Genomic DNA, 15,156 nt, shown 5'->3' on the forward strand with positions numbered 1-15,156 from the left:
AGCGTAATGAGTATTATTGTTGTTGATTTCGTAACAGCGAAAAATTCTTCACATATTTTTGGGACTTGCTAATGAAATGACAATCCTTGGACGGATGAAAATTCGGTTCGTGCCAGTAACGTGCAACCTACTCTTGCGATTTGCCATCTCTTAGCTTACTAGAAAGGGCTAGTACACTGGGGCGGCAGCCTTTAGTCGGGGGAAAACCCGAGTCACTCCGGTATGTAGAACCGGCTGCCATGTGAAGGTACCCCGAACAATACTAACCACATATTCACATGCCCCTTAAACCCACTCACCTAACACCACTCTACCTTTGGAATCAAACCGTTGAAACAGCATGCTTCCAGTCCGCACCGTTAGATGAGATAGACGATGACGACCTAGTCATCTAGACATCGTAATGGGAGGGCTTGATGAACTGCCTCAACAACAACAACATTTGAAAACTCTCAGTTGAAATGGTTGGTCACATCAATTGACTATGAAAAAATATATTTTGAATATAAGGAAATAACTAAAAAATGAAATCAACAAAAACCAATTTCAATATTCACTTTCCATTCTTAAACTGCCATTTACATAATTTTCAATTGGTTTTGCTATAAAATAGACCAGAGGAACAGAATATTTCCAGTTCTTAGCCGGATATAAATCTGGGTCGTTCCGGTAACGCGGAACCGAGTGTTTTGGGAACTATTTTCCTTTAGGTTGTTGTTGTTGTTGTAATAGTAACAGTAACATTAACTTTGCCTTGTCAGTGTAGTGTAATCACCGGTCGTCTAACGGTAGGCCCAGGAAACTAGCCGTTTCGACAGGTTGGGCCCAGAAGGTGAGGGGTGTTAGATGAGTGGGTTTGATGGTGCATGTGAAAAGGTGGTTAGTGTCGTGCGTGGTGAATTCACATGCCGGACATATGTTTAGTATGTCGGGGTCGATTCTGGATAAGTAGGAGTTTAACCTGCTACAGTATCCAGAACGTAGTTGTGCCAATGTTACGCGGGACTCTCGGGAAAGTTGGAGCTCTTCGTCTGCGATTGGTGGTGGATGGACTCCGATAACGGCATTCGGGGGTCGGGAGTTTAGGAAAGTGGTAATGGTCTCCCGATGAATGTCGTTTATGGTCTGTCTGTACACTGTCCGATCCAGTAGCTGTCTGTCTGTTTTGTCTTGGATCTCGTCCGCGTAATTGAGGAAATACCTCTTGATGTGCCTAGTAGGTGGCTCAGGCTCAAGCAGATGTCTTTTTTTAGCAGATATCTTTAGGTCTTTTCCTTTGCCGGCTTTAGATATAAGCTCAATGACTTTTTCTGCTTGCTTGTAAACTGCTTCGAAGTAAAACCCTATACTATGGAATTTGGGTTTTCTTGGTATTTGTGTGTTTACTGAATAAAACAGTTCAAAGGATTTTTTAGGGAAGTTCTGGAGGACTTTCGCCGATCCATGGTAATCACTAAATATCTGTCAGAGTTATCCCTATTGTAAAACTAAAGAGATCATGAAAAGAAATTGGAACTAATGAGACTAAACCCAAACTCTTATTAAGCCATAGCTCTTTCTTTGATAACTTCGTGGCAAGCTCCAGCTTCACAGTCGCTAGAGTTTTCGAGGAATAGCTATTGCTCAATTAAATGAATAGTAAACTAGTCGTTTGCCCTCTACAATTCTTAACAGGACTCATACCGTGAAAGAATTCCAAAAACTACTTTTCCTATGGTCTACGTAGTATGATTTCTAGCAGCACGAAGCTGTTAAGTGGTGGGATTACTAGTGGCTTTCTATACCTTTCAAGTAATAGAAAGTCAGAGCTTTGTAACGAAAAAACTTATAATCGATTCTTCTACTTAATCTAAGCCTGATTCTTGGAACTGTAGTTCACGTGATTCGCACCCCTACAGTACAACATCGAATACCGGAGAAATCCCGAACCATTACAGTGTGGAGAGGTATCTGCAAACTTAACTTGAAGGCGATGTCACAACAGCTCGTTTCTTGAGTCTACTGCTACGTGTCATTAACGCCACTGACCGACTTAGTTCGCTGCGGTAGCAGCTCTTGGTAGGGAAAATTTAAAAAATTCCGCTGCGTGGAAACATTTACTAGCACAACTGCTCAATGTAAGTTCATATGCTCGGTATGTGAAGGATCCTTGCATGATAGTAATTATCAGATACTCGCTAAAACTCGCTCATCTAACACTTCTATTATTCTTTCTGCCCGCTCTTAAAGTTGGAGAATGGCTAAAACGTAACGAACTTCATAACGTCCACACAAAGGCTCTCAAATTCACCAGACGCGAATCCGATGGATTATCCACTTTAGGCCATTTTGGAGAGCATAGTCCGAACTAATAGATTCACCAGTCTCGGTACGCTGAAAAGGCCATTGTCCGTGAGTGGGCCAAAATACCTGCAAATCACTTTCGGGCAGCTTGCAATTCATTTTTGGACCGTCTCAAGGCCATAGTCAAGGCAAAAGGTGGTCATATCGAGCAAAAGTCAATTGATTCTTAATTTTATATTATATTATATATTATTATAATAAAAATCGATTTTTTTTTTGCATGTTATTGTAGTAAAACATTTCAAAAATACCGTGTTAAAATTTTAAGTCAATCCGAGCAAAACTTTTTAAGTTATAGAGCATAAAGCCGAGCCACCTCAAACATCTGCCGAGACGCAGCAGTTGCGCGCGTAGTCCGTTACAAACTTTAAACGCGGTTTTCTCGAACCTTTTTTTTTAAAGTGCGTAGTCATTGGCATTTGAAAACTACTCAACCGATCCTTTTGAAATTTTGCACACATATTTTACATATAATGCGGCCGCCGTAGCCGAATGGGTTGGTGCGTGATTACCATTCGGAATTCACTGAGAGGTCGTTGGTACGAATCTCGGTGAAAGCAAAATTAATAAAAAACATTTTTCTAATAGCGGTCGCCCCTCGGCAGGCAATGGCAAACCTCCGAGTGTATTTCTGCCATGAAAAAGCTCCTCATAAAAATATCTGCCGTTCGGAGTCGGCTTGAAACTGTAGGTCCCTCCATTTGTGGAACAACATCAAGACGCACACCACAAATATGAGGAGGAGCTCGGCCAAACACCTAGAAGAAGTGTACGCGCCAATTATTTATTATTTTTTTTTTTTATTTTACATATAAAAAACCTCCCCCCAACGTTTTTTTTTCGCCATTTTTTTTTTATATTAAGGTAGTTTTACACCTACAAAATGGCGGCATTTTTTCGTCAAAAATCACTTTTTACTTCAAACGACTACCAAATGGCTGAAAATGAAAATAAATCGTCAAAATAAACGTTGGGGGGAAGTTTAACTCATACTTTAACTAAATTATTCGATTTTTTTGATTTCAGATGATTCTACGCTGAGATATGCTGACTACTGCAAAATGTATTTTTGAAAAGACGTCTACGTAAATGTGCTCTCATTCGCTCATTTTGCAATATTTTTACATGAAAATTTTATCAAATATTCTTGAAATGTTACTTTATAATATGCAACAACTTTTAATAAACTGACTTGAACCGTTTCGCTAGAATAAATTCATGAAAAAAGTGTTTTTTTTTAGCGTTTATCCCTTACCCCCCCCCTTAATAGATGCCGAAATTACGGCGAATAATTCAAATGTATCTTTTTCTTATGTCTCACTGTGGCCATCGAAATATACAAACATACATATATAGGTACATACAAGTATATTATATATCCACATGTACTCGTGTACATTTATGTAAATATTTGTCTGCATCCAAGTGCTTGCACGTGTGTCTCTTTGCACTATTAGCACCCGATCTGTGTAGTTTCTGGTAGCATTTGCACTCAGGTTGCCTGCTCTTTACTAACACTTTAATGCTATTTAGCTCGGATATTGGCGCACACGTGAGTGCCTCCATCGTGATTATAGGACATTGCACAGACGCATGAAATCCACAAGTACATATGTATATGTACGGTATGCATGGGTGCATCTAAGCATGCGTTGCATTCGTTAGTATGCAAGCGTGTGTGGAAATTTTAAAATGCCAACAGATACTGTGAAATAGGGAAACACTGTTTTGGCTTGCTTAGGGGAGGTGTGCAGCATTTATAAAAACCCATAAATGACATAATGGATACTCGTCGTAAGTAGTAAACTAAAGTGCGACCAACCCGTCTTGAGTGCAAAGTGTGGTCGTAGAAAGCAGAATATCGCTACAGTGAGACGATTTCACACATTGCGCCGAATGGCACTCAAATTGGTATTATTATGGATTTGCTAGGAGTTTTCCTTGAATGTTATGAGCGGAAATTGCAAAGAATTTAAATGTGTGTGTATGCGTGCGTGGTGATGCGTTGAACGTAATATTTTTAGCAGATTCTGTGTGGATATTAAAAAATTTAATAAAGGAAATGTGAAGTAGTAAACTCTTTTAAGATTTCAATGCTTTGAAAGGAAAGTGTATGCGTTTGAGTTAAAGGGTGTCCTTATATGTATTATTAAATAATTCTTGAATATCAAAGTGGCGATAAAATTTTTTGTAAAATTATAGTGGCTAAAGTTAACCATTGCCCAAATCGTTGAAAAATAAGTTCAAATGCCACTCTTAGCTCCAAACTTTGTAGAAGTACGAGGGCGGTTCAATAAGTACTCGTGTTTGATGACAGAGCGCGTTCCTGAGGGAAGTTGGTGTTATCATCGTAAAACCAATTTAAGACTGATTGATAGGTTAAATTTGATTTGACAGCTCATTGAAGAAGGATCACGGGGCAATACTACAGAGAGTTATTGGATCGCTTTCACAAAGAATTGAGGGATACACGGCCACATTTTTTGAAAAAGAAGGTGCTGCTTCACCACGATAACGCACCAGAACATTCATCCGGAGTTGTCGCCGCCAAATTGCATGAATTGTATTATGAAACGTTGCCGCAACCCCCGTATTCACCCGATCTGGCTCCCTGCGACTTTTTCTTGTTCCCGAACATGAAGAAATGGCTCGCGGTAAAAAAATTTAGTTCAAACGAAGAAGTCGTCGCCGAGAGAGAGTCGTATTTCAGAGAGTTCGACAAATCCTAATTTTTGGAGGGGTTAAAAAATGGCCGTATCTTTGGGAGAATCCAATCTTCTAAAAGGGAACTATGTTGAAAAAAAATTTTTTTTTGAAAAAAAATGGTGTCTTCATTTCTAACACGGGCACTTATAGAACCCCCTCGTTTATTCCAAAATTGTTTCTTCATGAGAAAGAGGTTGGCTAGGTTGGCCAGGCACTCGATGGCTTTAAAGCCCGTTGAGATACCTACATTTCATTTCCATCCCATAACTAAGTTGCTTCAACCTATCTCTTCCTCCTCTCGTGAGACATTTTGCCAGAGCGCTTTGGAGACCCTCCAGTTAGCAGTCACTGATCACCTTCTATTGGTTTCCACGGTTCTCAAGTCAATCGCAGTATACACTACGCTAAGAGGAATTCTTATGTCCGCTACCACTCGCCAAAGTTCAAGTTCAGAGCCTTTCCTTCCACGTTTATCCATTCTTTCATTTCCTATCATCCCAGAGCGAACTGGGATCCAAAAAAGTGTCGTGTTGTGTTGTTGGATAAGCAAGAGTACCTTCCTGCATTCGTTATCACAGAGCCAGAGCCTTGACCGCTGCTTGACTATCAACAATAATGGAAAGGTTTGCTGGTGGTAAATCCATCAGTCTTATCGTTTTTTTCTGTTTGGCCTATAGCATAGATCTCAACTTGGAAGAGGCTACATCAGCCTGGGAGGCTAAAGGAGCTTTTTAAAGATAATTGTTTCCAGTACACTCCCGATGCAGCGCCATTGCCCATTCTTAAGCCGCCAGTTTAAATATAGCGACCACTATCAACTGATTTGACTCTGATCTGCCAATCTTTTCTGTCGGATGTTTGTATTTTATAGCCTTTGTTCAGATCCATCTTGGGAACCAGATAGTCTATTGTCGTTGCGCTTTGCAAGTGTTCCACAGATAGTAAAACTGACGCATGCCTGGAAACAGATTTGATACATACGCTCTGCCTCTGAAAGTATTCCATGCGGCACCAGCTGGTGGTAGCAGAGGAAGAGTTGGAAAGATCAGTTGGTAAAGGACTTGGATGCACTAGGTGTTTCCAACTGGCGCCGGTTAGCACCAGAAAGAAGCGACTTGCTAAACTCGGCCAAAATCACGTAAGCGGTTATCCCGCCAATTAAGAAGGGTAAAAAGCTTCAAGTTCCTTTTTAATTGTAGTCAAATATGGCATTTTGCAAAAATCATACTTCAACTCACACAAAGGGTCCTTCAAAAGTGACAGCTAGAGTGACACCTAGTGAATAATTTCTAGACGATAACTTTTTTATGTGTACGTGCTACATGACAGATGCAAAATTTTACACGATAGAGCAACACGTTAAAATTATAGAAACTTATTATGAAAATGGTCGATTTTTAAGAACAACATATCGCAAAATTCGTGATTTTTTTGATAGAAATACCCCACCGAATGAGTCGAAAATACAAAGGTTGGTAAAGAAATATCAAGAAACTGGCTCTGTAGAGAATAGAAAAAGTACTGGCAGACCAAAAACTGGATGCTCTGTTGAGAATATTACTGCTGTAGCGCCTGTACTACAAAGTGTTGTTGCAGCTCACAACATCCGAGCTTCGCCCAAATATCGAGCCCTTTGAAAGCGAATTAACGTGTGAGAAGGTGAAGCAACCCGGGATATCTGATTGTGCGCTGGGTTTGGCACCCGTCACTTAAAAACTTGCCCTGTAGCATGGATATCTCGACGTTCTTAAGAATTAGGTATTCATGAATCGAGTGTTTGGTGGATTTTACCTGTAGATGTGCTGATGGTGGACAGTTAAATGATATCATTTTACACATATAACTATTAAGAGTCACATTTGGAATAAAAATCGTGAACCCTGCATGGTTTACCTATCTCCCAGAGCATCCGATAGATACTAGATATACTAGATATTTTGATATATCTAGAGACCCTTAGCGCAGGAGTTATTGCATCAGGTATTTGCAGTTTCGGATTTTTTATTCATTGAGATTTCCATATGCCATATGACAATTCTCCCATATTTACAATAAATAAAAGTTTAAGTTAAGTTTAGGCCGTTTAAGGGGGTATTCTAGTCTAGAAATTTGAAAAAATCGAAAATTTTTTTTTTCAAAATTCGATAGTTTAGGTATTCAAAAATATCTCCGTAAAAGGATTTTGCAAAATTCGAACTATTTTCGAAATTACAACTATTTTAGTGACGCGACAGCTAGACTGGTTTGAGCGGACGGCGAAATTCAAACGCGTGTTTCTCGAAACTACTTCGTTCGATACGGTCGGCACGATATCTCAAGTTCTAATCAACCGATTTGCTTGAAATTTGTCATGAATATTCCTTAAATATATCTCTATCGTATGAAGCTCGAAAAACTGGAAATTTCAATTTTTTAACATGTGTAAACAATTCGAGAAAGCTTAAAAATAAGAGAAAAATCGACCTCAATTTTTTGAGTAGCCGCCATTTTATGGAAAAAATTTTTTTTTCCGTTTTTTCTGGTTCATACGATAATGACATTCATATTAATTAAGAATTTGTATTTTTTTTTTCAGATGACCACAAGGGTAGAAATCGTGACGACGGGGACACTATCTTTTTTCCCCCCTTCCACTTCAAGGACGCATAACTCCATGAAAATTCATTTTCTTTTTTCAAATTTATTTTGTGTGCTCCTAATATATGAATAAATAAATGATAAAAAAATGTATCGTAAAAATATCAATAGCTTTTTTTTTATTCATCGTCAAAAAATGCTCGAAATTCGGGCCTCTAGACTAGAATACCCCCTTAAATTATTTCACATGTAAAAGTGGACTACTGAAAATATTAAATTAAAAGCAGAGCTTACCTTTAAACTTTAAATTGTGTAATTCACTAAACTCAACTCTTACTTCATACTGGCTTCATTGTGCAAGGATAACGACTCCTTGTACGTTTACATTACATTCTCCCGCATGCATGATGAAAATACCCTTAGGCCGCAAAGAGCAGCTTAAGGCTCACCGGCAGCAATTAATTTTTCCACGCACGCCCAAACAATTTAAGCCATACAAAAAAAAAAAACAAGTGTAATAATAAAGCCATGTGGCAATCGACAACAGTCATCTCAAAAATGGCATAATTAAAAGTGCATTAAAAGCATACGCTAGACGGTGGTAGATGGTCTATATGCGGTGGATGGTAGATGGTAGATGAGCAATTAATGTCACTCATACGCCATGTGGAGCGCATGGAAGAGTTTATGCAATTTATGTCGGTTGGTTAAAGAAATGCTTGCAGTCAAAAAAGTTTAACAATGAATTTCACACATACACACACACACATAAGTAAGCACATTTATACAAGCATTACTATGTACATATATTTATGTGTATGTGAAAATATTGTAGTAATTTCAGCGCTTTAAATATGCGAGTGTTCGAGCGCATAAAACTTGCTGCAAGGCGTTCACCGACGAGTATTGCAATAAGCAAAGCGCCCGAGTGCAAACGCAGTGAGTGAAGAACGCTCGTAAAATATTGTGGGTAATAGCGTGGCGCGCGCAACAAAAATCCCATTAAAGCGGAAGTGGAAATTTTTAATAATGAGCCACAGACAACAATACGACCAACAGAGCCCTCCCCAGCAATGGAGAGACTTTGGGGAAAAAAGTTTGCACGTTGACATGACGAGGAGATAAAAGCGTATGAAAGGCAAAAAGTTTTTGGGCGTGCGATTTATATTTTCGAATAATAATAGTGCTTTATTTTTACATAGGCAACCGTTTGGTTGCAATGAAGTCTTAAGACTAAAAACTTATTTTATATTCTACTCGAAAGTTCGATTCAAATTCGGTTGGCCTTGAAGCGCAAATATGCAACAAAGCAGATTTTGTCTTTAAGTATTCAACCGAACCTGCAACCGTTCGCCATGCGATAATGCTGCTGCATGGGAATTCCTAATTTCTTTTTTTATTTTTTTATTGTTGTTGTATATTTATATGATGTAACTTGCGCGCATTCCAACGAGCAATATCTACATAAAACTGCTGCTTTAAATTTTTTCGCAGCCACACTGAAACATCAGCCGTGGACTACTGTGTGTGTGGAGAAAAATAGCTTGAAGCAAAGCAATTGGGTGTGTGGTCTGTGAGAAATCGTATGCAGATCGCATGAAAATCGCATCGTAAAAGCGTGCGAAGACAATGAAAGTGTTGTCGCTGATGCTGGGCGGTGTGTATATACTCAGGCAGCCAGGCAGCACAGCACACAATGACAAATGCAATTGTAGTTGTTGGTGACGTCGTCAGGGTAACAGCGGAATGTCGTGAAGTTTATTTACCTTTTTTATTTTCCTTCAACTCTTTACTTGACTTTATTGCTGCGGTTTAATGCAATGCGGCCAAGCTGAGCACTGCTTACTGACTTCATTATTGTATGTTGCATAGGGAAGGTTGACTTTCTTTCAGCGGCAACGAGTCAAAGGTTCCATGGAATTTACATTGTTTCGAGAACTGAAGTATGACTTTACAAATGGAAATGGTTAGCGCGAAATGATAGGGTGGAAAGTGCTAATAAAAAAAATAATGCGCAAATGAAAACAAAGAAAAGTAAAAGTAAAAGCTCATAGAAGTGAATGCGGCAGTTAACTAATTAATGTGGCCAACGTTTAGTTGTAATTGCGAAAGTATGTTAGTCGAAAGGCAAACTGCTTCGCCGATGAAGACTAACTGGGGCTTAAGTGCCATAAAGTATGTTAAGCGTAGAGTAAAAGTCGCTGCACTGCGAGCTACAACGAAAAAAAAATGTAATTGAAATACTTAGTTTCAGCTGCTCGGCAGGCACTCGGATTGGTTGAGCACCTAAGCAGGTTAATTGTGTGTATGTAAGAGAAGAAGCCGTGCCTTGCTCGGTGGCTTATGCGTTTTTTGTTTGGTGAATGAGAAAATACAATAAATGCTTTTTCAAGTCAGCGAAAGCAAATAGAATGAAAGTGAAATTTAAGGAAATAGCAAACTAATAAATAGTTGAGCGCGCTTGTGGGCGAAACTCACTGTGCGCATGAAACACTAAATGAGGGCGGTTGTGCTTCGGCTTCTCCATCAATTTATGGTGTGCATCTTGGTATTTTTTCACGAATAGAGGAGCCTACAATTTTATGTCACCTCTGAAAGCCAGATGCGTTTTTTTGAAGAGCTCTGAGATTTCCCATTGCCTACCGAGAGCGACCGCTATTAGAAAAAAACGTTTGCTATCAATTGGTGTTTCGTGCCCGGGATTTAAAACCGGAGGACTTTCGAATGGCAGTCACACACCAACCCATTTGGTTACGGCGGCTCATAGCGATTAATATTAACCTCTGCACATTGATTGAATTAAGGCTTGGAAAGCGTATACTTTTTTCATCATACTTTTTCGTCATCACTAATGTTTCTGCACGAGTACAAAGCATGCCAGATCCTAAGCCATTCGCTTGAGTTTAATGGATCTTCCATCCTTACTCCCGCACAATAGTCTGCGCATTAATTGCACTGTTGCTGCTAAAACAAGCAAAAAAAAACGAAGAAAAACACACAGTTTGGCATCAGTGGCGATAGCAAGAGGAAGTGGACGACCGCGGTAAGTGCAGACAACCGAAATTTAGCGAAGTCCTCAACCATCTGTGGAATCCTTCTGCCAGAAAAATGTGAAACACAGATGGCGCTCCAGGCAGTAAGAAGGCGTTGTTCCTAAGCAACGACAAGACTGGTCGCGGCAGGCTTATCACATACCCTGTTAGAAATCAAATAGATTATGAAACTAAGGCATGACACGTCTTGCGCTAGGCTCCCGAGAGGAGTGAATAAGGAAAAAAAGAAATTTGCTATAAAAGTAATAAAATTAAATCTTTTTTGATTGTCTGCAGATTATTGATATTTAGGGTCCCCCCATAAAATAAGTCTAATGGCGCCCTTGAGACGGTCAATCGACATGGAAGAAATGGCTGATGGCATGAAAAATAAACGTCGAGTATAAAAAATCCTTTGTTTCATGGACTCATATGACTAACTCCACGAAAAATCTGTAAAAGTGGGATCGTTAATCGACATAACATTTCTCAAAGCATCTTAGAAACTGTCTCATGACAGTTCCCGAACCGCAGATGCTAAATACCGCTGATACGAAAATTCGCAACGTTAGAAATTAGCACGCTTTATTCGATTCAAATTCCTCTACCTCGTATGGTGCCTATGTACATATATAAGTTAGGTTGGAATGGTTGCCCAAGGAATGGGCACACTTGGACGGAGATAAGCGGATTCGTCCTTTGTGATATCACTATGAAGGAGTTGAGGTGAAAGAGAAAACTGATGGGATGAAAGGAGAGGGCGGGGAGAGATGGTGGTGGGATGGTTAGGAGGGTGGGTTTAGAGTGTGTGGATTATGAACGATGACTGTACTGCGTTTGCGTCAACCGCTTTGTGCTGCTGATGAAATTCATCAGATTTTTAATGTCAACGCCAGCTATATCAGAAGGCGTAGCAAAAAAGTAAGAGCCAAGATGACTGGATCTTAACTCCGCCTAAGCAGGACAGCTAAGGAGAAGGTGTTGAGATGATTCCACCTCTTCCTCCATACATCTAGCGCAAAAGGGACTCGAGGTAATTTTAAGTCTCACAGCATGCATACCTCACGTATAGTGTCCTGTGAGAAAACCCACGAGATTCGATGTGAGCTGATATTTTGTCTACCGCAGAAGCTCGCCCGAGCGCCCCCGATTCACACGTGGATTTCACAGAAGGATTTCACGACCATAAAAGTTTTTATACTTGCCCAACGCTTGCTCTGTTTGCGCGAAGCCCATCTTTCCAAGAGCAGACCGCAGGTAGTCAGGGGGATCCCAATTCTCTCGCTTCGCGGGGAAATCACCTCACATGTCCCTTGTATGGCCAGCTCATCCGTCTCACTGTTCCACGCAGTGTCGCTGTGACCAGGAACGCAGATGAGGCTTATGTCAAAGAATTCGGACGCAGTCGAAAGTGAGGCCAACCATTCCCTGACCAGCTTCGAATGCACCGTCACTGACTCGAGGGTCCTTATTGCCGCTTGGCTGTCGGAGTAATTAAATACTGTTAGTACGCATGTGAGCAGCCAATCAGCTGCCTCCTTGATTGCGAAAAACACTGCAGTGATCCGGTAACCTGAATTTGAGTCTGATGGAGAGCTCCTCGCAAAAACTCCTCCGCCAACCTTTCCTTTCAACTTAGATCCATCCGTGAACAAGTTCAACAAGCCCTGCCCCCAAGTGTAGCCCCTTGTCCACTCTTCCCTTGATGGAATATAAGTGGGGAAAGTTCCGGTTGGACTAAGCGAGGGTATACTATACATTGATCCATTGACAAGGGGATAAACTCGAAATTTCTAAGGATGCTTGAATGCCCATAAGTGAGGTTGAGCCTATAGCCTGAACCCCTCAGTCTGATTGCGATGTACATATATTTAACTTTAATTATGTACATATATAATTAAAGTTAATTTTATTAACCCTTAACCCTTTCGAACAGCGACCATATCCAAACATATTTTCTAAAATAAACTTTCTTAAGTTTATTTCATTTGAATGGGTGTCTTCCATGTCTGTATTATTTCAATTTATTTTTTTACATATTTAATTTATTCAATTTATTTTTTTGAAGACGGTGGCATCCCTATTAAAAATATTTATTCGAAAAAGGGATTTTTAAAATCATTTTCCTCTCTTACATTTCATTTATTTTATTATTTATATTTGAACTTAATTTTTCAAATAGGTGGCAACCCGCTTACAAATATATTCGAAATTAAGCTCTCTTTTAAATATATTGGAAACATAGGTGGCCACGTTATTCAAAAATATTCCAGAATTATAGCTAAGCAATTCTATGTCAAGTGATTCAATTATTTTGGACATTTTCGTCAATTATTCGAATAATTGATTATTTGTAGGCTGGAAAAAGTAAACTGAAAAAAATTGGAAAATGTTGATTAATTTTCAGATTTATTCAATATTTTCAAAGTAAATTAAAGCTTGTTTGAAGCAAAATATCTTCGGTTCTTTTTCTAACATTTTATAAAATTTTTATTTGATTTTTTATGAAAAAATATAAATGAAAAAAGAGCTTTTAGAAAAAGAAAATGCATTAATAATTTTGGAAAAACCAGATAAAAATTTATTTTTTCAATAATAACTTGTAAAGTACAATGTTCAGTAATCTTTGCGTCATATCTCTAATAGCATTTCCATAACTTTTCAGTTTATCTTACTCGGAGAGAGATGGCGACCAAGGATTACAGGAGAGCGGTAGGTTTAACTTTGCTTCGAAATTAGTGTTTTTGTCACTTAATGAGGTGATCCAATGTCGGCGACTAACTAAATATCTTTTTCCAAATTTATTGAATTCATTCATCGGAGCTAAGATCACTCGCCTAAAGAATCGCTCTTATGGAGAAAACCCACCCACACCACTCCAAGAGTTATTTGAGATATGCAGTGATTTGCTAGGTGCCCATTTACACAGGGAAACATTTGGAAGGCACACATTTTGTTCGGGGGAGAAGGATGGCCTTGTTAGCGGGTTGTAGAATAGGTATATCCGATTCAGAGGATGCTAAAATAGTAAACGTCAAAATGTTGCCGAAAACAATTTTGCCCATGTGACCGCGAATGAAACATGAAAAGAGTATTTCTAGTGTCTCCTTTCCAGATGTCTCCGTGTGTAAATCGGCACTAAGTGACAAAAATCATAAACAAAAGGCTCTTATTTGCTGCATACTTACAGGCGAGGCGAACATAGGAGGTAACCCGATTAAGCGGTGCCGCTGACTATTCGATTGCATGAAAAAAATATATGTAGCGGCAGACAGTAACAAAAAATAACGGAGCAGTTAATTGATGAAATATAAAAAAATAAAAAGGTGGGTTTTTTGAACTCATAGCGGCGCATAAATTCGTTAAAAATTGACTCATAACAAACACACACATATACACAATTCACATGCTCACCCATTTTATAAACTCTCGCACAATAATTCACAAGCCAGTCGTGCAAATAGACTCGTAAATTTGAAATGGGGACGCAAATACAAGAAACAAAAAAAAAATATACGTCAACACCAGCACAATAATTTTTCAAGCGTCCTGCTGGTGTGCCAAAAAACAAAAATTATCCTTTCTTTCTGAAGCAGCAACGAATAGTTTGAGCGCATGTTTTGTTTTTGTTTTTCTCAGCGAATTTGATAAATGTTGTTTGTATGTAAAATATACAAATTTTAGAAGCAATGCAGTGGGAATGCGCACTAAACTTAACAAAAATAAAATATGTATATGTATGTACCTACACATACTTATAAGCATATACCCATACCAATACACACACACACACATATCAGTCGTACTAGCAAACACATTTTTATACACACATCAGTCGTTTTAACAGGATTTATAACCATTCGATTTGTCGCTTAGCGCTTTCACACACGCTTCGCCTGACTTTTCACCCGACGCGGGTTAATACACTTTCATGCGAGGTTCACAAAAACCAGATAACAAATAATCAAACAAATAAAGTTACACCAAATAGATTTAAAATAAAACTCTAGACGACGCCATAAATAACACGTGAAATCGAATTGCATTCCCAGTACAGTGCGAAAGAGAGAAAAATGTGTAGCGCACAAATTCTAAGCGCTTGGTAATTTTTCACATTGCATGTTGCTCATACGCCCCAGCTTTTAATAAATAAGCGAATTTGTAGTAATTTACGTTCTACCCAATATTGAGTTATTTCGCATGAGTGCTCAAATTTCATGCACTGTGAGGCTTCACAGCTCTATTCATATTCAGCTGTTAGTCATAAATAATATTGTACAATAGTAAAATGTAACATTCCAAGTAGAATTTGTTGAATGTGCAGCAGTTAGTTAAAGGACTAGCTTTGGGTTAGTTGGAAAATTTTACTGAGTCATAAATGGTACAATAATTCGTATGGAAATATATGGCTATTATAATGGCTGTACTCATATGCACATTTCAAATGTGAAAAAAATATGTATGTCTAAGGAGGGTTACCGCACTTCCACTAAATGGA

General features: G+C 38.9%; 1 long non-coding RNA gene across 1 annotated transcript; it reads left to right on the forward strand.

Moving 5' to 3' along the window:
• Positions 1-13,180: 13,180 nt before the first annotated feature.
• LOC129243064 (uncharacterized) lies at positions 13,181-13,976 on the forward strand. Its single transcript, XR_008582239.1, has 3 exons — positions 13,181-13,260; positions 13,324-13,370; positions 13,849-13,976. It is a non-coding gene; the product is annotated as an uncharacterized LOC129243064 (long non-coding RNA).
• Positions 13,977-15,156: the final 1,180 nt, after the last annotated feature.

This window comes from Anastrepha obliqua, chromosome 3 (genome assembly GCF_027943255.1).
Source record: "Anastrepha obliqua isolate idAnaObli1 chromosome 3, idAnaObli1_1.0, whole genome shotgun sequence".
In the NCBI taxonomy this organism is placed as follows: domain Eukaryota; kingdom Metazoa; phylum Arthropoda; class Insecta; order Diptera; family Tephritidae; genus Anastrepha; species Anastrepha obliqua.